General features: G+C 45.6%; 1 protein-coding gene across 1 annotated transcript in view; it reads left to right on the top strand.

The window, feature by feature from the left end:
• Positions 1-19,097, top strand: part of CACNG3 (calcium voltage-gated channel auxiliary subunit gamma 3) — a 54,200-nt gene that overhangs the window by 22,256 nt on the left and 12,847 nt on the right. The window lies entirely within an intron of this gene.

A 19,097-nucleotide genomic window follows, 5' to 3' on the forward strand; every position in this document is an offset into this window, starting at 1 on the left:
GTATCCATCATTCTTTCCCGGATATTCATCCTTGTTTCTAGAGTATCCGTCATTCTTTCACAGATATCCATCCCTGTTTCTAGAATATCCATCATTCTTTCCTGGATATTCATCCTTGTTTCTAGAGTATCCATCATTCTTTCCCGGATATTCATCCTTGTTTCTAGAGTATCCATCATTCTTTCCCGGATATTCATCCTTGTTTCTAGAGTATCCGTCATTCTTTCCCGGATATTCATCCTTGTTTCTAGAGTATCCGTCATTCTTTCCCGGATATTCATCCTTGTTTCTAGAGTATCCATCATTCTTTCCCGGATATTCATCCTTGTTTCTAGAGTATCCATCATTCTTTCCCGGATATTCATCCTTGTTTCTAGAGTATCCATCATTCTTTCCCGGATATTCAACCTTCTTTCTAGAGTATCCATCATTCTTTCCCGGATATTCATCCTTCTTTCTAGAGTATCCATCATTCTTTCCCGGATATTCATCCTTGTTTCTAGAGTATCCATTATTCTTTCCCGGATATTCATCCTTGTTTCTAGAGTATCCATCACTCTTTCACAGATATCCATCCTTGTTTCTAGAGTATCCATCATTCTTTTCCGGATATTCAACCTTCTTTCTAGAGTATCCATCATTCTTTCCCGGATATTCATCCTTGTTTCTAGAGTATCCATCATTCTTTCCCGGATATTCAACCTTCTTTCTAGAGTATCCATCATTCTTTCCCGGATATTCATCCTTGTTTCTAGAGTATCCATCATTCTTTCCCGGATATTCATCCTTGTTTCTAGAGTATCCATCATTCTTTCCCGGATATTCAACCTTCTTTCTAGAGTATCCATCATTCTTTCACAGATATCCATCCTTGTTTCTAGAGTATCCATCATTCTTTTCCGGATATTCAACCTTCTTTCTAGAGTATCCATCATTCTTTCCCGGATATTCATCCTTGTTTCTAGAGTATCCATCATTCTTTCCCGGATATTCAACCTTCTTTCTAGAGTATCCATCATTCTTTCCCGGATATTCAACCTTCTTTCTAGAGTATCCATCATTCTTTCCCGGATATTCATCCTTGTTTCTAGAGTATCCGTCATTCTTTCACAGATATCCATCCCTGTTTCTAGAATATCCATCATTCTTTCCTGGATATTCATCCTTGTTTCTAGAGTATCCATCATTCTTTCCCGGATATTCATCCTTGTTTCTAGAGTATCCATCATTCTTTCCCGGATATTCATCCTTGTTTCTAGAGTATCCGTCATTCTTTCCCGGATATTCATCCTTGTTTCTAGAGTATCCGTCATTCTTTCCCGGATATTCATCCTTGTTTCTAGAGTATCCATCATTCTTTCCCGGATATTCATCCTTGTTTCTAGAGTATCCATCATTCTTTCCCGGATATTCATCCTTGTTTCTAGAGTATCCATCATTCTTTCCCGGATATTCAACCTTCTTTCTAGAGTATCCATCATTCTTTCCCGGATATTCATCCTTCTTTCTAGAGTATCCATCATTCTTTCCCGGATATTCATCCTTGTTTCTAGAGTATCCATTATTCTTTCCCGGATATTCATCCTTGTTTCTAGAGTATCCATCACTCTTTCACAGATATCCATCCTTGTTTCTAGAGTATCCATCATTCTTTTCCGGATATTCAACCTTCTTTCTAGAGTATCCATCATTCTTTCCCGGATATTCATCCTTGTTTCTAGAGTATCCATCATTCTTTCCCGGATATTCAACCTTCTTTCTAGAGTATCCATCATTCTTTCCCGGATATTCATCCTTGTTTCTAGAGTATCCGTCATTCTTTCACAGATATTCATCCCTGTTTCTAGAGTATCCAGCATTCTTTCCCAGATATCCATCCCTTTTTCTAGGGTATCCATCCATTTTTCTAGAATACCCATCCCACTTTCTAGGACATTTATCCCTCTCTCTAGGATTTCCATCCCTCCTTTCCAAGTTATTCATCCTTTTTTCTCAAGTATCGATCTGTGACTTCCATCCTTCAGTAAGATATCTATATCTGTCCATATTTCTATGATAATTATGACCCCCATACATCTAAATGAAAAAGTTATGTATGAAAAACCAAGCCCCCCTACGAATCATGAACTTCTGGGTTATCAGTGTCTCGCATGGTTCTGGAGGGGTCCGGTCCTGTATGGTTCTGGCTCCCTCCTCAGTATTACTATTGAGTTGCCAGCAGTAGGATGTTATCCTGGACGTGCAGTGACTTAGGATTCGGCAGATCCGTGGACGCCCCCTCCTCTTTATGCTTCTTGTTCTATTACATTCAATATTTATTGGCCCACTAATTAAAATACCACATTGTATAATGAAATGCAATAAGCCGGTCTGAATGGCGCAGGAGGCTCCTCCATCACACAGGATCGCACCCTATGGACCCGCACAGTTAGGGAGCAAATTGTCTGTGAAATTAATATTACAAAACTGACAACTCCAAGGGTGTCCTGTATAATCAAAGGAGGGATAAACCCTATGAACAACGGCCAGCAACACGGATTACCAAAGTGTGATAGGTAGTGCTGTGTGTGTGATGTAATGAGCAGTGCTCTGTGGGATGTAATGAGTAGTGCTCTGTGTGATGTAATGAGTAGCGCTCTGTGTGATGTAATGAGTAATGCTCTGTGTGATGTAATGAGTAGTGCTCTGTGTGATGTAATGAGTAGCGCTCTGTGTGATGTAATGAGTAATGCTCTGTGTGATGTAATGAGTAGTGCTCTGTGTGATGTAATGAGCAGTGCTCTGTGTGATGTAATGAGCAGTGCTCTGTGTGATGTAATGAGTAGCGCTCTGTGTGATGTAATGAGTAGCGCTCTGTGTGATGTAATGAGTAATGCTCTGTGTGATGTAATGAGTAGTGCTCTGTGTGATGTAATGAGTAGTGCTCTGTGTGATGTAATGAGTAGTGCTCTGTGTGATGTAATGAGTAGTGCTCTGTGTGATGTAATGAGTAGCACTCTGTGTGATGTAATGAGTAGTGCTCTGTGTGATGTAATGAGTAGCGCTCTGTGTGATGTAATGAGTAATGCTCTGTGTGCTGTAATGAGTAGTGCTCTGTGTGATGTAAGAGTAGTGCTCTGTGTGATGTAATGAGTAGTGCTCTGTGTGATGTAATGAGTAATGCTCTGTGTGATGTAATGAGTAGTGCTCTGTGTGATGTAATGAGTAGCGCTCTGTGTGATGTAATGAGTAATGCTCTGTGTGATGTAATGAGTAGTGCTCTGTGTGATGTAATGAGTAATGCTCTGTGTGATGTAATGAGTAGTGCTCTGTGTGATGTAATGAGTAGCGCTCTGTGTGATGTAATGAGTAATGCTCTGTGTGCTGTAATGAGTAGTGCTCTGTGTGATGTAAGAGTAGTGCTCTGTGTGATGTAATGAGCAGTGCTCTGTGTGATGTAATGAGTAGAGCTCTGTGTGATGTAATGAGTAATGCTCTGTGTGATGTAATGAGTAGTGCTCTGTGTGATGTAATGAGTAGCGCTCTGTGTGATGTAATGAGCAGTGCTCTGTGTGATGTAATGAGCAGCGCTCTGTGTGATGTAATGAGTAGCGCTATGTGTGATGTAATGAGTAGTGCTCTGTGTGATGTAATGAGTAGTGCTCTGTGTGATGTAATAAGTAATGCTCTGTGCGATGTAATGAGCAGTGCTCTGTGTGATGTAATGAGCAGTGCTCTGTGTGATGTGATGAGGGGTGCTCTGTGTGATGTAATGAGTAGTGCTCTGTGTGATGTAATGAGTAGTGCTCTGTGTGATGTAATGAGTAGCGCTCTGTGTGATGTAATGAGCAGTGCTCGGTGTGATGTAATGAGTAGTGCTCTGTGTGATGTAATGAGTAGTGCTCTGTGTGATGTAATGAGCAGTGCTCTGTGTGATGTAATGAGCAGCGCTCTGTGTGATGTAATGAGTAGTGCTCTGTGTGATGTAATAAGTAATGCTCTGTGCGATGTAATGAGCAGTGCTCTGTGTGATGTAATGAGCGGTGCTCTGTGTGATGTGATGAGGGGTGCTCTGTGTGATGTAATGAGTAGTGCTCTGTGTGATGTAATGAGTAGTGCTCTGTGTGATGTAATGAGCAGTGCTCTGTGTGATGTAATGAGTAGCGCTCTGTGTGATGTAATGAGCAGTGCTCTGTGTGATGTAATGAGTAGTGCTCTGTGTGATGTAATGAGTAGTGCTCTGTGTGATGTAATGAGTAGTGCTCTGTGTGATGTAATGAGCAGTGCTCTGTGTGATGTAATGAGTAGTGCTCGGTGTGATGTAATGAGTAGTGCTCTGTGTGATCTAATGAGTAGCGCTCTGTGTGATGTAATGAGTAGCGCTCTGTGTGATGTAATGAGAAGTGCTCGGTGTGATGTAATGAGTAGTGCTCTGTGTGATGTAATGAGCAGTGCTCTGTGTGATGTAATGAGCAGCGCTCTGTGTGATGTGATGAGCAGTGCTCTGTGTGATGTAATGAGCAGTGCTCTGTGTGATGTAATGAGTAGTGCTCTGTGTGATGTAATGAGTAGCGCTCTGTGTGATGTAATGAGTAGTGCTCTGTGTGATGTAATGAGCAGTGCTCTGTGTGATGTAATGAGTAGCGCTCTGTGTGATGTAATGAGTAATGCTCTGTGTGATGTAATGAGTAGTGCTCTGTGTGGTGTAATGAGTAGTGCTCTGTGTGATGTAATGAGTAGTGCTCTGTGTGATGTAATGAGAAGTGCTCGGTGTGATGTAATGAGTAGTGCTCTGTGTGATGTAATGAGCAGTGCTCTGTGTGATGTAATGAGCAGCGCTCTGTGTGATGTGATGAGCAGTGCTCTGTGTGATGTAATGAGCAGTGCTCTGTGTGATGTAATGAGTAGTGCTCTGTGTGATGTAATGAGTAGCGCTCTGTGTGATGTAATGAGTAGTGCTCTGTGTGATGTAATGAGCAGTGCTCTGTGTGATTTAATGAGTAGCGCTCTGTGTGATGTAATGAGTAGTGCTCTGTGTGATGTAATGAGCAGTGCTCTGTGTGATGTAATGAGTAGTGCTCTGTGTGATGTAATGAGTAGCACTCTGTGTGATGTAATGAGTGGTGCTCTGTGTGATGTAATGAGTAGCGCTCTGTGTGATGTAATGAGTAATGCTCTGTGTGCTGTAATGAGTAGTGCTCTGTGTGATGTAAGAGTAGTGCTCTGTGTGATGTAATGAGTAGTGCTCTGTGTGATGTAATGAGCAGTGCTCTGTGTGATGTAATGAGTAGAGCTCTGTGTGATGTAATGAGTAATGCTCTGTGTGATGTAATGAGTAGTGCTCTGTGTGATGTAATGAGTAGCGCTCTGTGTGATGTAATGAGTAATGCTCTGTGTGCTGTAATGAGTAGTGCTCTGTGTGATGTAAGAGTAGTGCTCTGTGTGATGTAATGAGCAGTGCTCTGTGTGATGTAATGAGTAGAGCTCTGTATGATGTAATGAGTAATGCTCTGTGTGATGTAATGAGTAGTGCTCTGTGTGATGTAATGAGTAGTGCTCTGTGTGATGTAATGAGCAGTGCTCTGTGTGATGTAATGAGCAGCGCTCTGTGTGATGTAATGAGTAGTGCTCTGTGTGATGTAATAAGTAATGCTCTGTGCGATGTAATGAGCAGTGCTCTGTGTGATGTAATGAGCAGTGCTCTGTGTGATGTGATGAGGGGTGCTCTGTGTGATGTAATGAGCAGTGCTCTGTGTGATGTGATGAGGGGTGCTCTGTGTGATGTAATGAGTAGTGCTCTGTGTGATGTAATGAGTAGTGCTCTGTGTGATGTAATGAGTAGCGCTCTGTGTGATGTAATGAGCAGTGCTCGGTGTGATGTAATGAGTAGTGCTCTGTGTGATGTAATGAGGAGTGCTCTGTGTGATGTAATGAGCAGTGCTCTGTGTGATGTAATGAGCAGCGCTCTGTGTGATGTAATGAGTAGTGCTCTGTGTGATGTAATAAGTAATGCTCTGTGCGATGTAATGAGCAGTGCTCTGTGTGATGTAATGAGCAGTGCTCTGTGTGATGTGATGAGGGGTGCTCTGTGTGATGTAATGAGTTGTGCTCTGTGTGATGTAATGAGTAGTGCTCTGTGTGATGTAATGAGCAGTGCTCTGTGTGATGTAATGAGTAGCGCTCTGTGTGATGTAATGAGCAGTGCTCTGTGTGATGTAATGAGTAGTGCTCTGTGTGATGTAATGAGTAGTGCTCTGTGTGATGTAATGAGTAGTGCTCTGTGTGATGTAATGAGCAGTGCTCTGTGTGATGTAATGAGTAGTGCTCGGTGTGATGTAATGAGTAGTGCTCTGTGTGATCTAATGAGTAGCGCTCTGTGTGATGTAATGAGTAGCGCTCTGTGTGATGTAATGAGTAGTGCTCTGTGTGATGTAATGAGTAGTGCTCTGTGTGATGTAATGAGCAGTGCTCTGTGTGATGTAATGAGCAGCGCTCTGTGTGATGTGATGAGCAGTGCTCTGTGTGATGTAATGAGCAGTGCTCTGTGTGATGTAATGAGTAGTGCTCTGTGTGATGTAATGAGTAGCGCTCTGTGTGATGTAATGAGTAGTGCTCTGTGTGATGTAATGAGTAGCGCTCTGTGTGATGTAATGAGTAGCGCTCTGTGTGATGTAATGAGTAGTGCTCTGTGTGATGTAATGAGAAGTGCTCGGTGTGATGTAATGAGTAGTGCTCTGTGTGATGTAATGAGTAGCGCTCTGTGTGATGTAATGAGTAGTGCTCTGTGTGATGTAATGAGTAGCGCTCTGTGTGATGTAATGAGCAGTGCTCTGTGTGATGTAATGAGCAGTGCTCTGTGTGATGTAATGAGTAGTGCTCTGTGTTATGTAATCTTATACAGAGATTAAATAGAGCATACAGATCTTCATCATTTATACAAAAAAACAAGAATTTACTAAAATGCACCTTTAATGGTTGTGATGTCTACACTGGCTGATAAATGAGACAATAGCATCTATGATCCCAGTAACGAGTCTGATGGTATGAAATGTGCGCAGGAATCCCCGCTGTCCCCCGCGTTGTACACATCAGTGACCCCCTGCACCCAGGCCTCATCATCATGACGCCCACACAGGTCCCATGGCTGCCCCTCATCAGTGCATTAACACGTCTGTGGGGACCCGGCTGCGTGCGGCTGGTGAACACGCGTGACCTCCTGTCACATCAGGGTGAGATTTCCACAAAGCTGCCGTATTATAAGCAAAGCTCCTTGTTTCAGAACTGTGACCTTTAAATGATTCAGCCACATTAGAGGATTTAAAATAAAATAACCCTGGGGCGACCCGCACTGTAAAATCCGGATTTATCGCTGCCGAGAGAGAGCCGGGTGATGGCGAGCACTTAGTAATATACAGGATGGAGGGTGATGGGGGACCGAGAGCCCGAGAGAAGCCACAGAGAGAGAGAGATAGGAGAGAGATATGAGATAGATAGATATGAGATAGATAGATAGATAGATAGATAGATATGAGATAGATAGATAGATAGATAGATAGATAGATAGATAGGAAATAGATAGATATGAGATAGATAGGAGATAGATATGAGATAGATAGATAGATAGATAGATAGATAGATAGATATGAGATAGATAGATAGATAGATAGATAGATAGATAGATATGAGATAGATATGAGATAGATAGATAGATAGATAGATAGATATGAGATAGATATTAGATAGATAGATAGATAGATAGATAGATAGATATGAGATAGATAGATAGATAGATAGATAGATAGATAGATAGATAGATAGATAGATATGAGATAGATATGAGATAGATATTAGATAGATAGATAGATAGATAGATAGATAGATAGATAGGAGATAGATAGATAGATAGATAGATAGGAGATAGATAGATAGATAGATAGATAGATAGATAGATAGATAGATAGATAGATAGATAGATATGAGATAAATTGATGAATGTGGAATAAGATATCGATACAAATGTGATAGATAGAAAGTTTAGATAGAGATAGACAGACGGATGCAGATCACAGAAGGCAATAGAAGTCTATAGGTCACATTTATCACAGCTTGTACTCCTAAAAACTGGGAATTACTCGACCCTCTATGCTGGTTTGGTGGGGGCATACCTGGGATAGAAGTGCCCTGCTGGCACAGCACTGCCACCCGCTGGGATTTACAATGAGGCTGGAGCCTCCTGGTAGATCCATTATGTGCTGGGGGTCAGGGGCACATCATACGCTTACCTCTATTGGTATGCCAAAAAAAATATGATAGTGCAACATCCCCCACCGGGGCCTTTTCTTGGGGCCTGGAGGCAGCCGGGTCCAGAATACCGGAGTGGCTGGCGGTTGCGGCCTAGGGCACGCTGATGTCATGGTTCTTGGTATGGGGACCGGAGGGCTGTCCTACAGCCTGGCAGGTCTCCAGCAGGTGGTGTGTGCAAGACATTAGATGAGGGAGAGGCTGTGGTACTGGTTCTCCCGGTGGCAACCCCTAAGTGTCTGTAAAATAGGTCCCTGGGTAATGGATTGGGAGCCCGTGGTGGTGATACAGCTGTATCCAGGGATCAGACGGAGGCAACATTGTGCAAATCAACTCACAGTTCTTTATTGAACAACTGCAGGCAACGGCCAAACGATCCAACTGCAGATTCAGATTACTGAAGTAGTCATGGAGAGTGGTCCGCAGGAATAGTGCACCAGCCTGGTAATAGATGCAGGCTGGGATGGTTGAGGTGGAGCTGTGTGTGATTGTGGAAGCTGCAGCTCTATCAGTTCCTGGGATTAGTATCTGTAGCAGCACTGGGGCACATTTACTTACCCATCCTGTGCGATCCCTGAGGTGCGTTATACGACGATAATGCACATCTGCCGCAATTCACTTACATTGTGCGCCCAATATCCTGCATGTGTTGCTCCAGCTCAGGTCCGCTGGAGTTCACCTTCTTCTTTCCGGTGCATGTAAGTGCTTGGGCTTGTGGCACAATTTAAATGTTAAATCTCACGCTTAGTCCGAATCAGTCGGATCGTCCGACGGCACGCCCCCCACCCCTCCCGATCAGCTCCCCATTACCTTACCCCCTAACCCCACACTGTCAGCTTCAAATCCCCCCAGAGCCCATAACCCCACACTATCAGCTCCCCATGACCTCAGCCCCTAACCCCACACTATCAGCTCCCCCATACACCATCAGCTCCAAATCCCCCCAGAGCCCCTTCCCCACACCATCAGCTCCCTATCGTCATCCTCCCCACACACACTATAAACTCTAATCCCCTCTGTAAAATATCCCCCCAGTCAGGGCCGGCACCAGCATACCTGGGCAAGTGCCGGGGCCCAGAGCTGCTGGGGGCACACATAAGGCTGTATACAAGGAATCCATGGGGGTCAGGGGGCTGTATCTAATGAATCTATAGGGGTATAGGGGTAATCTATAGGGTTATATAAAATAACCACGAGGGACTGTTTGGGATGATAAACTAGGGCATATTTTAGGGAACAGGAGACTGTTTTTTAGTTTCCAGATTTTTAATGCCACCACATGAGTTCACTGCAAAGGGGCCCACAGATGCTCTGTCCCCTTCTTTAATTTTTATCCTCCCTTTACATTTGGTTTTCAACTTTTATTTGACTCCCCAAACTTACAAATACTATCAGTACTCCTACCCCCAATACTCCTCACAGGGTGTGGCCCCTGTTCTCTATCCTCCTCATATTGTGGCCTCCGGTTCTCCAGCCTCCTCCTGTAGCCTCCTTTCCTCCAGACTACTCCTGTAGCCTCCTTTCCTCCAGCCTCCTCCTATCCTCTATTCTCCTCCTAGCTTCCAACCTCCTCTTATTGTGGGCCCCTGCCCCCTGGAATTAAACAAAAAACTCCTGTTTCTAACCTCCCGCCGTTCCCTGCTGCAGTCACTTCTACTCTCCGGCACCGACGGACTTACGGAGGGGGGTGGAGCCAGCCGATGGGCGGAGCTACCGCCTCACATGACTCGTGCAGACATCATGTGAGAATGTAGCAGGGGCAGGGAGGAGGAAACCCGGAACATTCTCCCAGCCACCAGTGACGGCGGGACAGTGCCTAAAAACTGTGACTGTCCTGCCGAATCCGGGACAGTTGGGAGGTATGTATTATAATACTGAGTTGTAACATCTGCAGGCCCACCCCCCTTTAAGGGCCCAGGTTGAATATGAGATAAATGTGAGAGACAGGTAGATAATCATAAAAATGTGAGATGTGAGATAACCCGTTTTTGGGCCGGTTATAAGCAGTCCGTTAAAAAAACGCATCCGTTTTTGACCAGTTTGAATTTAGATAATTGGTCAAACCCATCAAAAAACGGATGCGTTTTCAAAAAATGATGCTTTGATATAGGTCTTGGAAGGATAGAGATGGATGTTGGGGGGGGGGGGAGGACTAGCCTTTTCTTCTAACTACTTTGTGCTATCTTCCCCTGTCACTTAGAGATGCATTGTAGCTTGGGGGCGTGTCCTCACACTGCTTTGCTCTTAGCACTCTGCATTGAACTGCTCCACCCATAGAGCTGAATGGTTATCTCGCAAACCCATCTACTTACATAGTCCAGACCTTCATCCTGAAGATCCATTGATCAAGTATCACTTGTATATGTCAAAAGTTCTGTTTATGGGAATCCCCCTTTCAGTGTGAACCCTCTGTGACTCTGTTCTGTGTATAGAAGCCTCCAGACTCTCTGGGTAAGAAATGATTGAGCAGAGTGAGTGTTATTATGCCCGATCTTACACTCCTGTGTGACATGTCTGGAGGTGCTGCATAGACGGGCGATGGGGTATAACCCAGATCTGCCACACTTCTAGGTGGAGCCTGGCGTCGTGGGTGCTGGGTAGTCACCCGGTGTGTACAGCTGTCATGGTGGGTTTGTAGTTTGCGTGTGAGAAGGGTGCACACGAGCGTTCTCTAATCCGTAGTGCCACCGTTACTATGGGAACTGTCCGTCGTTACGATGCGGCGTTACCTTGCGGCGCACTGACAGACTCGGCATATTTTAATTAATATTGTGATCTTTCCTCTGCGCTGGTTGTTACCTGTCTCCTCTTCAGCACTCGCCGCTCTCTCTCATGTCTCTTTGGACGTTCTCTGGAGGAGAAGAGCGCACCCCGGGTATTGTGGTCTCACAATGCTATGGAGGAGAAGAGCGCACCCCGGGTATTGTGGTCTCACAATGCTATGGAGGAGAAGAGCGCACCCTGGGTATTGTGGTCTCACAATGCTATGGAGGAGAAGAGCGCACCCTGGGTATTGTGGTCTCACAATGCTATGGAGGAGAAGAGCGCACCCCGGGTATTGTGGTCTCACAATGCTATGGAGGAGAAGAGCGCACCCCAGGTATTGTGGTCTCACAATGCTATGGAGGAGAAGAGCGCACCCCGGGTATTGTGGTCTCACAATGCTATGGAGGAGAAGAGCGCACCTCGGGTATTGTGGTGTCACAATGCTATGGAGGAGAAGAGCGCACCCCAGGTATTGTGGTCTCACAATGCGCTGGAGGAGAGAAGAGACGGTGCGCTTTGTGTCCTCTCCTACGTGATGAACCCAATTACACACAGGACAATTCACCGCAACAGTCGTCTCTGCCGTCACTAACACAGAGGTCTCCGCGCTGCCACCGTATCACCAAAACCTGCAGGTGCCTCACCCCCAGAACAGAGAGCAGTTCTCTCACAAGTCATATTGGTGCTCACTCAGCTTTCCCAGGATCCTGAAGAGCAATTCAGTCTTGGTTTGCAATGCATTGCTATTGTTTTCATGTAGCTATTAAACTAAGAAGAATATGATGGTCCCTACTTTATAGTGCCCCATTTTCTGGTGCCCTCAGAGCATCACGGATCAACTCGATCTGCGCCAGTAGGAAATCCAGGACTGTCTCACTAAATAGGGAAGGTGGGAGGTCTGGGGTGTATAGGGCAGCAGGTCCAGCTCATGAGGACCCTCCCCCCCATCATGGAAGGTCCTGCCTACAAAGACCTTTTCCTCCATCAGGCAGGTCCAGCTCATGAGGACCCTCTCCCCCACCACGCAGGTCCAGCTCATGAGGACCCTCTCCCCCATCATGCAGGTCCAGCTAATGACGAAACTCTCCCCCATCAGGCAGGTCCAGCTCATGAGGACCTTCTCCCCCACCACGCAGGTCCAGCTCATGAGGACCCTCTCTCCCATCAGGCAGGTCCAGCTCATGAGGACCCTCTCCCACATCAGGCAGGTCCAGCTAATGACAAAACTCTCCCCCATCAGGCAGGTCCAGCTCATGAGGACCCTCTCCCCCATCAGGCAGGTCCAGCTCATGAGGAAACTCTCCCCCATCAGGCAGGTCCAGCTCATGAGGACCCTCTCCCCCATCAGGCAGGTCCAGCTCATGAGGACCCTCTCCCCCATCAGGCAGGTCCAGCTCATGAGGACCCTCTCCCCCATCAGGCAGGTCCAGCTAATGACGAAACTCTCCCCCATCAGGCAGGTCCAGCTCATGAGGACCCTCTCCCCCATCAGGCAGTTCCAGCTCATGAGGACCCTCTCCCCCATCAGGCAGTTCCAGCTCATGAGGACCCTCTCCCCCACCACGCAGGTCCAGCTAATGATGAAACTCTCCCCCACCACGCAGGTCCAGCTCATGAGGACCCTCTCCCCCATCAGGCAGGACCAGCTCATGAGGACCCTCTCCCCCATCAGGCAGGTCCAGCTCAAGAGGACCCTCTCCCCCACCACGCAGGTCCAGCTCATGAGACCCTCTCCCCCACCATGCAGGTCCAGCTAATGATGAAACTCTCCCCCACCACGCAGGTCCAGCTCATGAGGACCCTCTCCCCCACCACGCAGGTCCAGCTCATGAGAACCCTCTCCCCCATCATGCAGGTCCAGCTAATGACGAAACTCTCCCCCATCAGGCAGGTCCAGCTCATGAGGAAACTCTCCCCCATCAGGCAGGTCCAGCTCATGAGGAAACTCTCCCCCATCAGGCAGGTCCAGCTCATGAGGAAACTCTCCCCCATCCAGCAGGTCCAGCTCATGAGGACCCTTTCCCCCATCATGCAGGTCCAGCTAATGATGAAACTCTCCCTCATCAGGCAGGTCCAGATCATGAGGAGCCTCTCTCCAATCAGACAGGTCCTGCCTACAAAGACCCTCTTCCCATTGGCCAGGTCCTGCCTATGTGGACTCTCTCCAAATATGTTGAGTGCTGCTTAGGAGGACCATGTCCCCCATCGGGCAGGTTGTGCTTAGGAGGACCCATTTCCCCCATCGTGGCTGGTCTTGCCTATGAGGACCCTCTCCTCCCATCGTGTCAAGTCCTGCCTATGCTGGCACTCTCCCCTATCGGGTAAGTCCTATCTATGAAGATCCCCCCCCATCAGGCAGGTCCTGCTCATGTGGAGCCTCTCCCTTATCAGACAGGTCCTTCCTATCTCCATATCTGGAAAATCCTGCTTAGGAGGACCGTCTCCCCCATCAGCAGGTTCTGCTTATAAGAACCCTCTCCCCTCTCAGGCCGGTTCTGCTTATGAGGACCCCCTTGGGCAGGAGGATACCATCTTTGAGGACAGCTCTGGCTTATGTGGTCATACAATCTGTTACACCCATCATGTGTGCCTTGGGCTGTTGGCACAACGACTCCTCTTCGCCAAGACATGACTCACCTCCTCAGAGCAGTGCGGGTGATGACGTTCACATCTTCTTACCCTCTATGTGACACTGCCGGGGGCCATATACGAGACACAGTTATGTCCATCAAGAAGGCATCAAATACATGGGAGGGCTCCTTTAACCCATCCCATCTATGCAGTATATGTTACTCTAATATCTGTAGGGTCAATTACGTAACAAAGTATCACATTCTCGGGATTATAATGTTGAGCGTCTGATTTCCAGAATTGCAAATATAATCTGATATTTGAGTATTTCTCTTCCTAAGACACAAAGTGATTGGGAATGTGTCAGTAGTAACCATGCAGATTGCAGCCTGTGAAATATGTATATTCCAGGATTGTAGCTTCCAGGATTGCAGCGGGGCATGTCCAAACACTGCTGTGCTCTTAGCTCTGAGCATTGAGCTTCTCCACAGCCCCTCCCCTCATTTCCAAATGACGGCTTTAGTGTTCAATCAGAAGTCTGCTCAGAGGGGAGGTCACAAAGCTAAAAGCACAGCAGTGTGAGGGGAGGAGCTGCTGAGCACAGAGCACAGCAGTGTGAGGGGAGGAGCTGCTGAGCACAGAGCACAGCAGTGTGAGGGGAGGAGCTGCTGAGCACAGAGCACAGCAGTGTGAGGACCTATTGCATTCTCAATAGTACTGAATGAGCATCAAAGTATGCAATATCTGTACGATCCTAAGATTGATTGCTCATTTGGGATGTTTGGTAGATTGATAGTTTGGCTACCCCAACCCACCTTCTAGAACCACATCCTTGTGAATGATCTCTCATTTTAATCATAGTTGTCCCTAAGACAGGTCAGCACCCGTAGAGCGTGTCTCATGTAATTAGGGACTGTCTCACAGCTCTCTCTTCATTGCTGTCTCTTCTGCCATACATAAGACATGTGCAGAGACCTGATGAGTCTCCAGCTCTCCAACTCAGGGCTCAATTAGAGGGGAGATGAAGGCCCCGATCCTTGGTGACAGGCCTCCCGCTGCCGCTCCAGCATCTGCAGTACAAGTAATAGTCTGCAGAGATGTGAGGATCCGCGCGTCCTGACACATGCCAGTTATAGCGCTCTGTAAAGCTGTGGCGCTAATGGCAGAAAGTCTTACTCCATCACTGACATAAAGTAGACGACCGGAATGTAGAATCATTAAATATTGTCACATTTATACAAAATTCATTAAAAAACCAGATGGAATATATAGGAGCAGATGCATCTTTAATCTTGTGGCTTGTTTTATTTTTTTTTAGCTATTCTTCTTTTTAATTTATCCTTGGGCTGATTTCCTTTAGATATATAGGAGGAGATTTATGAGTTTTCTGGTATAGAAGCAGTGAAATAATTGCAAATTCTTAAACAGTGCAAGAATTTGCACTTAAAATAGCGAATATGCCACCTTGACGCAATCATACACCGACGCAGGAGCACCAGTGTATGATAAATCCCCCCCATAGTGTTTTTTTTTTTGTGCTAATTTTTGGTGCAATTTTTTGCTGCAATCTACACAAAACAGTTGCCTGGTGGGGACTGGAGCTTATTTATACACTGGTGTCCAAAATTGCATCCAATATTCCATGGGTATTCTCAGTATCCTTATTCTCCCAATACATCCCTACTTTGTCTGCCGCTGCCTGTCTCTGGTCACTAAAATTAAGTCTACCCCCCCCCCCCCCAATCAATACCCACAAGTCTTTTTCTGCTGCTCAATTACCAAGTATTTGAGAGTTTAGAACATAATTGTACTTTTGGTTTCCTTGTCCCAAGTGCGTAAGTTTAAATTAAACTTCATTAGTGATTTCTCTGCCCAGGTTTCCACAAATCTGTAATGATATACTATATCGGCGACTTACGAACGGGGCACTAAGAACGCCGCGCATGCGCAGTCCACTACCTGGTTTCGTAGCGCTGCTTGACATGCTGCGCATCCTCATTGGGCAGGCGGGTCCACCTCATGGTTTCGTAGCGCTGCTTGACGTGCTGCGCGTCCTCATTGGGCGGGCGGGTGATGACGGGGTTCCTTGGGCTGAGCTAAAGACTGGCGCCGCCATGGAGGTGACGGGGAGCACAATGGAGGTGACGGGGATCCGCTGCCGATGTATACAGTAAGTAATTGCCGGCAGTATCGCGGGGTACAGGTAACTAAGGAAGCGTTCGCTGGTGTTCCAACTTACATACAAATTCAACTTAAGTACAACCCTCCAGTCCCTATCTTGTACGTAACCCGGGGACTGCCTGTACTATCCTCCTCTGTAATGTTATACCATCCTCCTCTGTAATCTTATACTATCCTCCTCTGTAATCTTATACTATCCACCTCTAATCTTAAACCATCTTCCTCTGTAATGTTATACCATCCTCATCTGTAATCGTATACTATCCTCCTCTGTAATGTTATACCATCCTCCTCTGTAATCTTATACTATCCTCCTCTGTAATGTTATACCATCCTCATCTGTAATCTTATACTATCCTCCTCTGTAATGTTATACCATCCTCCTCTGTAATCTTATACCATCCTCATCTGTAATGTTATACCATCCTCATCTGTAATCGTATACTATCCTCCTCTGTAATGTTATACCATCCTTATCTGTAATCGTATACTATCCTCCTCTGTAATGTTATACCATCCTCCTCTGTAATCTTATACTATCCTCCTCTGTAATGTTATACCATCCTCAATCTGTAATCTTATACTATCCTCCTCTGTAATGTTATACCATCCTCATCTGTAATCTTATACTATCCTCCTCTGTAATCTTATACCATCCTCATCTGTAATGTTATACCATCCTCATCTGTAATCGTATACTATCCTCCTCTGTAATGTTATACCATCCTCCTCTGTAATCTTATACCATCCTCATCTGTAATGTTATACCATCCTCCTCTGTAATCTTATACCATCCTCATCTGTAATGTTATACCATCCTCCTCTGTAATCTTATACTATCCTCCTCTGTAATGTTATACCATCCTCCTCTGTAATGTTATACCATCCTCCTCTGTAATCTTATACCATCCTCATCTGTAATGTTATACCATCCTCATCTGTAATCGTATACTATCCTCCTCTGTAATGTTATACCATCCTCCTCTGTAATCTTATACTATCCTCCTCTGTAATGTCATACCATCCTCCTCTGTAATCTTATACTATCCTCCTCTGTAATGTTATACCATCCTCATTTGTAATCTTATACTATCCTCCTCTGTAATGTTATACCATCATCCTCTGTATTAATTACTTTACAGAGCTTAGTATCATCTGCACATACTTAAATTATACTGTCTAAACCCTCTAAACATACACTCCCCCCCCCCCTGCCCCCGAGTCCCTGTAGTCTCATTTTATGTACCAAATGTGGTACAGTATTAAATGCCTTGGAAAAGTCTAGATAAACAACAGAGACAGATGGATAGATAGATAGATCTTATAGAAATTTACCATCAAAATCCATCATGATAAACCAGGGACATTACTCATAGACCCAGGCACCGTGACTGTGGAAATCTTCTTATATTTGTTTTCCATGGCCTCCTTCCTCCTAAGATCAACTTTTAAAATTATACTAATGAGCCTGAAGGGGTATTGGGGCTGTTACCTTAAACCCATTAGTGCTACAGATTCACAGTTTGTCACAATGAGCAGAACATGTTTCACCTTCTGTTGCTCATTGTAACGGCCTGTGGAAGACATCACGGAGGGGTTCCGGAAACACTAACCAGAAACCAAATATAAGAAGATTAACGCAGCCCCGGTGATTGGATCTATGAGTAAGTGTCTCTGTTTTATCGTGCTTGATTTTTATGGTAGATTTTCTTTAACTTAGTGCCATATTATCTTTACTTTCGTGTATGCGCATTATATACCGTATATACTTCACAAAACACCTACATTTTAACTCTGTAATCCGCCTGTTCTCCCGCTGTAGACCATCAATTTGCCCGTGAACGGTGGCAATTTGCGGCACGCTGTGCGTGGAGAGATTATACGAGTGACACTTATGTTATTATCTGCGGGCAGCCGCCATAATTCCACACACAGATGTAAACTGAGCCCAGATAACAGCGGCCGCACAAGGTAAACGCTGCCTCTTAATCCTACAAAAATGCGGGGGACTCGGAAATTCTGTCTGGTTCATTATGTTTGCCCTTCCCTCTGGCAAAGAATCGATTTTTCTCCCTTCCTCCCTCATACACAACGGAACGTGCCCAAATACACTCTAATATTGCTGCGTACGAGCGTTAACCATTCCCATCCCTGTAGAGTGCCTTATGATATTAGAATGGGATTTTCCGGATGAGAGGTCTTTCCATGCCTCCAACCTCTCTGACCTCTGGCAGCCTTTACATAGACAGAGTGGTGAGTAATTCTGAAAATACTTTACTCGCATTGTGCTCCGTTCACATCCAGAGCTGCAAACATGATCCTTAGGGTAAGCTTAGTGCACCTATGTGGCTCCAGCTGGTGTGACTCTACACCAACCATTGGGGCACATTTACTTACCTGGCCGATGGAGTTCACCCGAAGTGCATTGTCCGACATCAATGAACTCTGCGGCGATTCCCTAAGATCGTGCACCCGATATCCTGCATGTGTCGCTTCCCCGCTCAGGTCCCCCGGAGTTCACCTTCTTCTTCCCGGTGCATGTAAGTGCATTGGATGCGACACAATTTGAATATTAAATCCCACGCTTAGTCCGAATCCATTGGATCGTCCGACGTCCCGCCCCCTGATTTCTGTCTCATGAAAGCAGCGCAGCTGCGTCACAATCCGATCGCGTGTGACACAATCCCCAGTTAAATACCTGTCACAGCGGTGCAAATTACGAAAATTTTTAAAATCTAACGAAAGTGCGATCTGCGGACCCTTAGTAAATAAGCCCCCAGTGTGTCCTGTGATGTAAGAGGCGGGGTTGACAACACAGGGGCACATTTACTTACCTGGTCCATTTGTGATCCAGCAGCGGGTTCTCCAACGCTGATTCGGGTGTTCCGGCGATTCACTAAGGTAGTGCGCCCGATGTCCACCAGATTTCAACAGTAAATATGACTGATATGATGAATGTCAACCAGTTTTTTTATAGTTACTAAAGAGATGCTCAATTCTTCATCCCTGGTTTTAAAGGGAACCTCTCATGGATATTTGGGACACCAAACCACCCATAGATCCTAATGGACAGGTTGGTCAGTGCTTGGGCAATGTCTGGCTTCTCCCAGGACCCCTGTGGTGGTTTAGTAGTAATATACACTGGCATCAATACACACGTATTGGGGCCTCAGCAACATGAGATGTTCCTCCAGAGTTGGTGCTTGGAGAACCAGGGACGAGACTGATCACACTCATGGTAGACTACAGAACAGTTTGTGGTAGTAGTTTGGGTAAAATATAATCCCCATGAAAGTCCA

The sequence above is a fragment of the Engystomops pustulosus genome, chromosome 8 (assembly GCF_040894005.1).
Source record: "Engystomops pustulosus chromosome 8, aEngPut4.maternal, whole genome shotgun sequence".
NCBI lineage: Eukaryota > Metazoa > Chordata > Amphibia > Anura > Leptodactylidae > Engystomops > Engystomops pustulosus.